Source organism: Paramormyrops kingsleyae, chromosome 2 (genome assembly GCF_048594095.1).
Source record: "Paramormyrops kingsleyae isolate MSU_618 chromosome 2, PKINGS_0.4, whole genome shotgun sequence".
In the NCBI taxonomy this organism is placed as follows: domain Eukaryota; kingdom Metazoa; phylum Chordata; class Actinopteri; order Osteoglossiformes; family Mormyridae; genus Paramormyrops; species Paramormyrops kingsleyae.
The window spans coordinates 3,789,571-3,800,197 of NC_132798.1; the positions used below are offsets into that span (position 1 = coordinate 3,789,571).

Consider the following 10,627-nt stretch of genomic DNA (forward strand, 5'->3'; position numbering starts at 1 on the left):
TATCTGTAAATATTATTTGAAGTAGACAATGTTTACATGATTACTTTTATTCTGTGAGCTGGAACACATTTAAATAGGTATGTCAGCTTCTACCAACACATAGATGTCATATTACAGTCATTACACTTAATAATAGTGCTTAACCCTCCTACCCCTACGTTAGCAAGAAGGATCAATGAATTAACTTGAGGGTTTTTTATTACTATGAAATAACCAAAATGTAAATGTCTTACATTTGTTACAGAAATACTTGAAGTATGAGTTTAATTTCTGCATTTCATTTTGAACAGCATTTCTGGAATGAGGGGTACTGTGAAAGGAGAAGGTTAGGATGATTCCAAGGGCCCCTGAGTGACAGGGGCCCCAAAAAATCTGGAACATAATTGGACTGGTCTGGGTTGGGTTCAATATGCTGTGATTTCATGGGATGCTAAATCTGCAGCTGCGTCTCTGTGTGGAATGAATGTTTTTATTTGGCCATTGTGGATGATTGTTGTATTTCTGAAAATTACAAGTGTAACCCGTAACAGGCCTCACAGAACAACTGACTGCTTGGTGTTTTGGGAACTGAAGTTAGCATATCAGAGGAGGTGATATACCTGAAACTTTATTTATATATTACTTTGGGATGTAGCGATATTGCTAAAGTTCAGCTTGTTTGTTGTTAAATAGTCTGTGCCAGCAATGTGTTTTTATACATTTAACATCTCAGTTTTAACAATTAAAGTCATATTTGTGTGTAAAAGCAAATGACAATTATAATCTTAAGTGAGAGAGATACCTGTGCAGTGACATATTTCAACGGAGCTGACTTTCCACAATGATATTTATCAACATCAACTCTTATATACTCCGTAATTGTGTGCATTTATTCAGGACTGGAAAAAAAGAAAAACAAAAACCTTTAAGTAGACTTGCCTGAAACTGTAGTTATTTTTACTTACAACTTTTATACATTTGTGGAAATCTGTCACAAAAAAAGTAATTTGAAATATTTGAATTCCATCCACCATATATTCATAAAACAGAGGGCTTGTGAGCACATGTGTTTTGTGTGTGCAAGTCAGGATGTGGGGCTGCTTTGCTAGTTATTTGGTGATTTTTATGAAGGTCTTGTCAAGCAAAATTGGTATCACAGAATACATGAAAAGTATTCCATTCCAAAAGGATTAAGGCAAATAGAACAGTCTTTCATACTTCGGCAAGATACCCATCTAAGACAACACCTCAATACTACAGGACTAATCTGGTGAAGAAGGACAATTCAAGCTAATGACCTGGCCTGGCCCAGTCTCCAGACCTCAATCCAGACTGGCCAGAATAGTCGAGCCTAACCCAAAAGTAAACCTTCACCACTGGGAATTGCTGCAGAAGAACAGTGAAGACATGCCAGGTAATTTCCTGCTAAAATTTGCTGTGAAAGGAAATCTTAAGGGATCCAAGATTATCCAAGACTGAGGGACAATTTAAAATTTTCCTGAACATTGCTTTATTTTGTATATTATATTTTTATCTCATGCACATACATACAGGTGTTGGACGATGAAACTGAAACACCTGGTCATTAGTGTGGTTTCACACCTATAGATGCACGGCCTGGTGGCTGATCTTCACTGATTGCACACTCCATCATCAGTGTTTCCCCCAGGTTTACAGTTTTCGGGGGGGGGGGGGATTCATGGTGTTCATGCGTTTCTTTTCTTGACAGCAGTCAATATTACAACTGAACTAAGCATCACAACATTGAGTTTTATGACAATTATTAGTGTGCAGCTTTTGTCACTGCAGTGTATCTTTCCGGGCTTCTGGAAGAACATTTCTAAAGCCTCTTGATATGGGAAGTCAGAAACGTCTGGCCCATTTACTGAGATCCGCATGCAGGCTGCAAGATGGTCTCCTTGCAGCCTTTTGTGGATGTTTGTCTTGACCTGCAAATGCATTAACTGTCAGACTTTAAAAGTGATAGCTGATAGTTTAAAATAGTGATAGTTTAAAGCAGAAAATCCCATTGTGAAACGTATTTATTACCCTGTTCATGGTTGAGAAGTCCCTCACAATTTACACTGCTGACCGGGCGGCTGACGCGACATATTTTCCGACGCGCACTCTCTGTCCGCTGGTGGGAGTGTGCTCACCTGTGTGTACGCGCACGTCTCTGTGCGCGTGCATCGGGGCGGAACTCCGCCACACGCGATACAGAGCAGAGGAGAATTATAAATGCGCGACCGTGTAGAGACAAAAATGACAGGCTGTTGTGTAAATGATATAAATAACATAAGGCTATTTAGTTTGTTTAATAAAATGACAATGTATAGACGTGTTCTATAGGAAAGGTAACCTTAAATGACGTCTGTTGTCATCTGGCGCTATATAGAAAATAAAATTAAATAAAATGAACTTGACCTTCAAAGGGGGGCGGGAGGTGCCGTTGGGGGGGTTGGGGGGCGCCCGTTTAATATAATGATAGGGGAAACACTGATCAGCAAGAGTGTGAAGGTTGAGTTTGCAGAGCGATAGCACATCTGTGCATAAAATATTGCAGTTCGCACAACATAACGGGAGACATATCAGTGTTCAACAGAGGAGCACTGTTTTGTCATTTATCAAGAGCCACGGTATCCAGAGTAATGTCGACATACCACCACGAAGGACGGACCACATCCAACAGGAGTAACTGTGGATGCAAGAGGAAGCTGTCTGAGAAGGATGTCCAAGTACTACCCTGGATTATATCCAAAAAACATAAAAGCACTGCCACCCAACTCACTGCAGAATTAAATGCGTACCTTAATTCTCCTGTTTCCACCAAAACTGTTCGTTGGGAGCTCCATAGGGTCAATATTCACGGTCAGGCTGCTGTAGCCAAAATTTTGGTCACTTGTGCAAATGCCAAACTTTGGTTTCGGTGATGCAAGCAATGGAAATTTTGGGATGTGGTCAATCTGAAACTTGTATTGTCCTCTGATGAGTCTACCTGCACTGTCTTTCCCACATCCGGGAGAGTTACGGTCTGGAGAAGCTCCAAAGAGGTTTGGGCTGAAATATCATGGCATTCCCTAGGCCCGCTACTGATTATAGATGGATGCGTCACAGCAAGACTGGTGAGAGAGTGGGTTGATGAACATGATGGTGAAGCTGAACATCTCCCAAGACCTGAACAGTCACCAGATCTGAATGTTATTGAGCCACTTTTGGGGTGTTTTGGAGGAGCGAGTCAGGAAACGTTTTCCTCCCCCAGCATCACATAGAGACCTGGCCACTGTTCTGCAAGAGGAATGGCTCCAAATCCCTCTGGCCACTGTGCAGGACTTGTATTGCTGTACTGGTCGCAAAAGGAGGTCCTACACCAGGGGTGGGCAGCCTTATCCGCAACGGGCCAGTGTGTATGCAGGTGTGTATGCAGGTGTTTATGCAGGTGCTTATGCAGGTGTTTGGAATAACCTTTAGGTCCGCTGTTCAAACCCAGGTATGAGGACTCTTCAGCCAATCAATCCTCCAAATAGTAATTTAATTAGGGAGTTGCAGAGAAAATCTGCAAACAACGGCCCTTTCTGGATGAGATTGCCCACCTCTACCCTATACCATACTAATAAATTATTTGTACTAAAACCAGGTGTTGCATTTTAATTGTCCAATCCCTGTACTGTGTAAGATAAAACATTATGAAAAACATGTACTGAACATAAGTATAAAACATACATTTAGATACAAATAATAACTTTGTTTTACCTTTAACTTTTCATATTTGTATGGGAATCAGTACTCTGTACAGGACTTTCACAATGGTGTTGACCTGAGAGTAACCACTAAAGTTTGAAAACTGAGGACTTTCAGAAGAACAAAAACATCTGATGTCCACCATTTTCTTGTTTTGTCAGTTGCTCATGTTGCTGCTCCGTGACCTAACCTGCGGCGAGCTGTACCCCCCCGAAATGCCAGACAGCGATGTTCGTGTGTGCCTCCACATTCAGCGGCTCCACCAACTCCCCTGTGAATAGTTCTGTTCCTTTGGGATTTATTGTACTCTTTGATATACAGACAATAGTTTTTTTTTCTCAACATAATTCTACACTGTGGATTAAAACTAGCATTTCACAAATTGCTGGAACAGATTGTAGGAGCCTCTGATAACTTGTGGCTGAATCAAGTTAATAGAGGGGGGGTTTCTAGAGGACATCAAACTCATATCAGTCCTGGGTCAAGGTTTCAAACTTGAACATTTTACTCAAGGCAGATATAAAATGCTGCGTTAAGCTACAAGTGGTTGTATCCCCCATTTAAAGATTTCAAAGCATATCATCGCCAAGATTAGCCTTTTTGGGTTTTTCCATTTACGTTTTTGTATTCTTACACAATGTCCCCTGTAAACATTATCATTACTAATTAATTTTCCATGACTAGACCTACATGTATACATGATGCTCCAGTTTAATCAAAATGTTTCACTTGGAGCCTAAATACTTCACATTCTGTGTCTCTGAGGGAGTTACACACCACCCCCACCCCCCCCCCCCAGCAGATTAAGCCCCCACTAGAAAACAGAATCCTTTACGATCCATTAGAAACCTCATCTGCGTAAATCAATGTTTCAGCTGCGCAATTGGCTGCCGTTCCAATCCGCAGGAATTATTTTGCTTTTTGTAAAGAAAAGAAGAAAAAAAACAGAAAGGTCAGACTGCATCCTGAATCCTTGCATTAAGTGAAATATTTTGAATCATGGAGCTGCAGTTTTACTTATTTCTTTTAATATAATATCTAGTTTAATATCCAGACCGTCACACCAGAGGAACTGCTAGGTTTGGTCCTGCTGGCCCCACAGTCAGCTGGGCATGAATCAACTGTTGGATAAATTGGCAGTCAGTTTCAAATCAGATACAAATGAAGAAATCTCCTAACATTTATTAATTCGTAACTTATAAACAGATAGCAGTTAAATCCAGTGCATATTTATCTGGGCCTGTGTACATTTAAGTAAGAATCAAGGACTTTAAAAATATCTTATACGAACAATAACGCATGCTATATATTTTGATTTCTTACGTCCACACAGATGTTAATGAGGTAATGAGTGGTTAATTCGTTAACCAGCCTGTACTCCTTCTCTGGGGGGGGGGGGGGGGGGGGGCAGAAGGCCGAGCGGCAGGTCACCTTCATACTGTGGGTCTATCAGTGAAACGTTACCCACCAAAATAGACTATGGTTGCATTATTCACTTGCTTTTCTGTTCATTCTTGTGCAGCACAAGCAAACAAATAATCCTGAGCAGTAGATAAATTGGAGTTTCATCACCAATTCATTCAGACATACTTGAAACATTGATAAATGATAAATCGAAAAATGGTTTCGTATCTCAAAAATTGTCTTCTTATATTTTTTATGTATAACTCAGCCGGTTACTTTGTTGTTAAATGTTGTATCTTCTGGGCAGTCTGAATGAAAGCACTTTTATGGTTTCAATAGAAAAATGGTTAACAGTCAAACCTGTCGTCGAAGGTTACCCAGACATGTCAGCAGCACACTGACCTCATGTATAAATAGATTTTACTATTTCCTAAAAAGAGCTGCAACAGTCAAGGATACCCATGTTTATCTGAGTATAACGTGATCAGATACTATAACAGTTAAATCACATATAGTTTCTAATATGATTTATTTACATTTGTAGGCCTATATTATATTAACAAACAAAAAACGAAACAGCCAAACACGTCAAACAAGGCTGTTTCTCCTTTAAAGGCCTTAAGACTTCCCGTACATCTGACTGCAGGTGTTAAGGACATCACTCACTCCATCATGCCATGTCCAACCCAGCGGAAAAACCAAACATATCAATGTTAATTTTCACTCCAAACGATTGAGCTTGGTATGTCAGCAAATGCTTATAATTATATTTACCCACTTTCCCTAGAAGACAAACGAACATAGCATTTATCTCCAAAAGTAGCCTCTTTAAAATAGAATTCATGTAAACATGTAACACCCCACCCCATAAACTCTTATTCTATTATGCTGCATACGTATTTCTGCTAAAAGAACTGACTTTTAATTGGATATTGAAGTGCTGTTCAAACTGTACGCTTTTCAAAGTTGATGTTCTAAGCAAATGAAACATGTGAAGACCTGCCAGTGTTTATCGGAGTATCCAGGTCCTATAGGTGGTTTTTCTAGTTTCTGTCGTTCTTGTATTCATGCAAGTTAACAGCCTGAGGATTATACATTTATGTCAATGATTTATGTCGATAGTAAAGGGGTGGAAATGCATATGAAGCCATCAATTTAATATATTTTGAGATTTCATATACCTTGCGTTTGCTTGTGTCTTATTTAGATTTGCCGCTGCTTAATATCTAACCTGTTAAACTCGCACAATCAACCAAATAAACGAGTCCAAAAATAACCCCTGGCGACGCCCCCTTCACCTGAAGGCCGGCAAACCTGCAGGAGCGACTCCGCCTCGGGGGCCGGCAGACGTCCGAAAGCTGGCGGTGACCGGCAGCCCCAACCCTTTGGTGTCGTGCGGTGAGAATAAAGCGCCCTTTGTTTATATTAAGGAGTTTGCATATAACCTGAGAAATACGAAATCGAGGATCCGCCTGGATATTTACTTCCCAAGGTATGTCGTTACACTTTAAACCGAAACTTCATTTGCATAATAAACTAGTGAAAAAAAGTTTGTGCCTCTCCTGCTGGGTTCCCTCTGGTGCTCCGGAGTCCGGACCCCCCACGGCACACTTCCGGCGCCACACCAGCCCGGGTCCGCGCTGTCATGCATGGCCATCTGCATTTATAATGTTCAGACTTAAGTTCCCCTTGTGGTTAGTAAAAAAAAAATCACCAGCATGACTGTCATTGATTATTGTATTACTCTACTTCTTTAGATACAGGTTATTGAAATAGCTTGAAACGAAACCCTTTTTATTGCTCGGTGTGGGACTTCCGGGCCTGGAGATATAAAAGTAAACGGGATTTTTTGCAACATACTGAAAACCTCTTAAGCAATCACTCAATAGCACGTATGGCAATATGCGGCGTGTTACCACAGTAACTGCCCAGTGCTTCACAGTGTTTCTAAGGAAACAAGTTAAAAGGAAGGTTATTGTGCAGTTTCAAGCTCCTTCAACAATATGAACCTCTATGTTTGCTAAAGTACAGTGATTGTTGTTCAGAAAATCTGTTTTAGATTGTATTCTTTAAACCTAGAATTCTTTTAGTACTGTGCATTAACATAGTATTATTTTAAAATGTGAAATTTTGATGTGAAAATCACATCACAGTAATGGATTTATTTGTAAGTAATGTGAAGCAGTGGGTGGTGTTTCTCGTGTGTCCCTGCTGTGGTTTTTCCAGTTTCTGCCGTTCTTCTGTTCATGCTAGTTAACAAGCTGAGGATTATACATTTACAGGACCCTGGTGTGGGCCATTTTTTTTCCAACAGTTCTTGAGCGATGAGTGAAGCAGAGAAGGGGGTTTACAGAGGGCTTGATGAAGAAGGAAAGGTTCTCGTCTGCGATCCCCCTCACTCTCTGCTGAAACGGTGGCTGCGGCATTACCGGGAGCGCAGATCCTCGAGACGGGACGGCGAGGTTGACCCTCAGCCTCGTTCCCGGCAGTGCCTGCTGTTGGCCACCTTCGTCCCGCTGGCTCTGGCACTCATGGTGCTGCTCCTTCTCTGGAACTATAAATGCATCATCATAGAGAAGATGTGCAGCGGCCAGGAGAGCTCAATGTTTCCTCTGTTTGGAGATGGCGAGGAAAGTCACATGATGCAGAAGCCGGACTAAGGAGGCCGGGTGGCCTTTGCCCCTGCCATCTCTGCTCTGCCATCTACAATCTCGCTGCGCTCGGTGCAGTGCTTGCTGTTGCTATGTACAGTTCAGATCCAGTTACTAGGTTTCTACAGCTTGCTTCCTGTCAGCCTCATAGATTTGAAAGTAACTGATATGTGGACATTTCATTAATGCTGAAGAGTTGTCCATCCTTCAGCTCACTTGGAAAAGCCCACGACAGAAAATTTGCCTGATAGAACCAAACCTTCATATGGTGACACAGCTTATCACTGTAGATGAGCTGTCTCTTTCGACCACTGATCTAACACAGCAGGTGAGGATTCTGTGATTCGCGATAGTGACCCTGAAAAAGTCACCTTGGCTGTCTGATGTTTAAGGTACAATCGTGGTTCCACAATGGAGTGCCGTAAAAGATAATGTGCCCTTCAGTGCTTACATATCTGAATTAGCTACTTTAACATGTGTTGCTCTGCTTGGCAGCAATAGACCAGTGGCCTCCGACCTTTTTTATAGTGCGAGTCAGTTTTTATGAAAAAATAATTTGGGGATTTACCAAGTCACAGCATTACCAACTGGGAGGGGGCGGGCACTCGCACTCAGTAGAGTTTTCTGATTGGTGGACAGCTTCCCTTACTCCCCCTAAGTAGGCTTGGCTGACGGGTGGCGTGGGGGTGTCACTATCAACTAGGAATGCTTTAGAGATCCACCAGTTGGCAACCATTTTAGACAAAAAAAATTTGGGTATCGACAAATTTGGGGGGAAAAAAATGTGTACATACATCAAGCTAATGGATAGTAGGGAGAAAACTGAATGGCATGCAGATCTCCTTCTGAATAATAAGGTCTTTGGTTCCTTTGCTTCTATAGACAGACTGGTTTATCTAGACACTTATGTATGGCCTAACTGCAGTTTTTCTGCTGAAACACTTTTTAAACTTTGAATAAGCACATTTATACATTCTTCTGTATTACAGAATGTGAAATATATTTAAAGATATGTGTGTATCTGCTTCTTAGTCTGACACTTTTATCCAAAGGGACTCACATTTGAGGGAAGGGTTACAATTTATATCTACTCTTTTGGACCTAAATCCGCGATCTTTGCGTCATTAGTGAAATGCTCTGAAGTCGCTAACTAACATTGACCTCACAGAGTGTATCAGGCACTGTCCGGAACCCTGGCCGTATTAGTGACTATTTGTGAGTGAATGGTACTACTAGAGCGGAGACTTGGTGACAGTAATGACTTGCATGGGATCATAGAATGTCTTATAAATATTTTGCAAAGGGAGAATGAATACATATAAATGCGACTGAAAAAAAAATAATTTAAAATACAACAAAAGTGGCTCAAGTCTAAATAAGTGTGGAAAATGGTTATTACTAACGCAGTCTCTTTTTGTTGGACCTGACAGTTTAATTCAAACAGTTTGATAAAAATGTATATAACGTCATGTAAACTGCATCGGAAGCACAATATCTTTCCAAGATTCTGCCACCAGAGGGAGATATAGCTCATGATGATAAGTCGCCCAAACCACGTTTTTATCGCAGTCTGGTTTACAGATATTTTTTATTGCTTGCATTTATATTTCAGTATTTGAAGCCCCAGCTGTCATACAGAGTATAATTGCAGGTTCGATAGTTTGTGTATTTTTTTCCTTTTATTAATGCAGCCAGTTAATGCAATGAGCTATTTACAAGTAAATAAGTTAAATAACTGCAAAGGTATATTAAAAAAGAGAAGTACTGCTGCTTTCATTCTCTTTTACTGTTGCAATAAAAACAATGATTATGGTTGGTTTGCATATGTTAAATAAAGACCTAAATCTTGCCAATATGGGTCCCCTACTAATTTTTCCTTTGCTTTTCTGGTTACACTTTCATGTTATCTAAGCAAGGTTTCAGGAAACCAAATGAATGATAAATCCAGAATTTACAATGAATGCAGCAACATGAGTGATTCCTCCAGTAGACCCATGGGAATGAATGTAATTCTTATGAGCCGTCAGACATGAGAAAATCTGTACATGAAATAAGAGGCCAGATGCACCTCTGCGAAGCCACTGAAGTGAGGAGTCCTGAGTAATGTCCTTGTCCTTCCGTGTCCTGGTGTGCGTGCATGCTTGAAAAGAGCCCATTTATCAGGCTCTGAGCAGTTAAATCTCAATGCAGGCCTGGCAGTGCTGTAGACGATGGGCAGTGAATTATCTCTGCAGTGTAGTCTGATGCAGGAAGCACTGCGAGGATGAACAGAAGCATGGGATTGAGCACTGACTGATGTATGTGTGCCAGGCCCGCAGCAAACAGGGCCGGGTGTCTGAGCATCTCCTGTGCTCAGCCATCAGGCCGTGGCTTGTCTCCTGTCTTGAGGCATATTTCAGGCCCTCTGGGCATGAACATGTCTGCAGTAGCAGGGGCTGCTGGGGCACACAAAGGGCCCGGGGCCCTCGGGGTCTAATGGGTCATCTGGGTCAGACTACTGGGACAGCAGAGACATAGAGCTTTTCTGTCTTGTGGACAGAAACGGTCGCATTCATCAAGAAGTCAGTCATTGTCAGAATTTCCCTCAGCCTTTAGTCGTATTGTGGATCAGGGGGGATCCCTCAGTCTTTGGGGGGGGTTGCTTTAAAGTGAATGATTCAAAGCATGAATATTGCAGAGTGTAACACATTACATAGTGAAGTCATTACAAAAAATGCACAATAACAGCAACTATAGTAAAAAAGTGGGTTGAAATATTTTAATTACACAGATGACTGTAATGATCAATTTTATGTCTATTTTTATACTCACAATCATGCTTTTATATTGTTTAGAGAATAATTGATTATGTTACG

The 10,627-nt window shown here is 41.1% G+C and overlaps 1 long non-coding RNA gene across 1 annotated transcript; it reads left to right on the forward strand.

The window, feature by feature from the left end:
- Positions 1-6,155: 6,155 nt before the first annotated feature.
- LOC111833404 (uncharacterized) lies at positions 6,156-9,625 on the forward strand. Its single transcript, XR_002835745.2, has 2 exons — positions 6,156-6,613; positions 7,436-9,625. It is a non-coding gene; the product is annotated as an uncharacterized lncRNA (long non-coding RNA).
- The last annotated feature ends 1,002 nt before the right edge of the window (positions 9,626-10,627 follow it).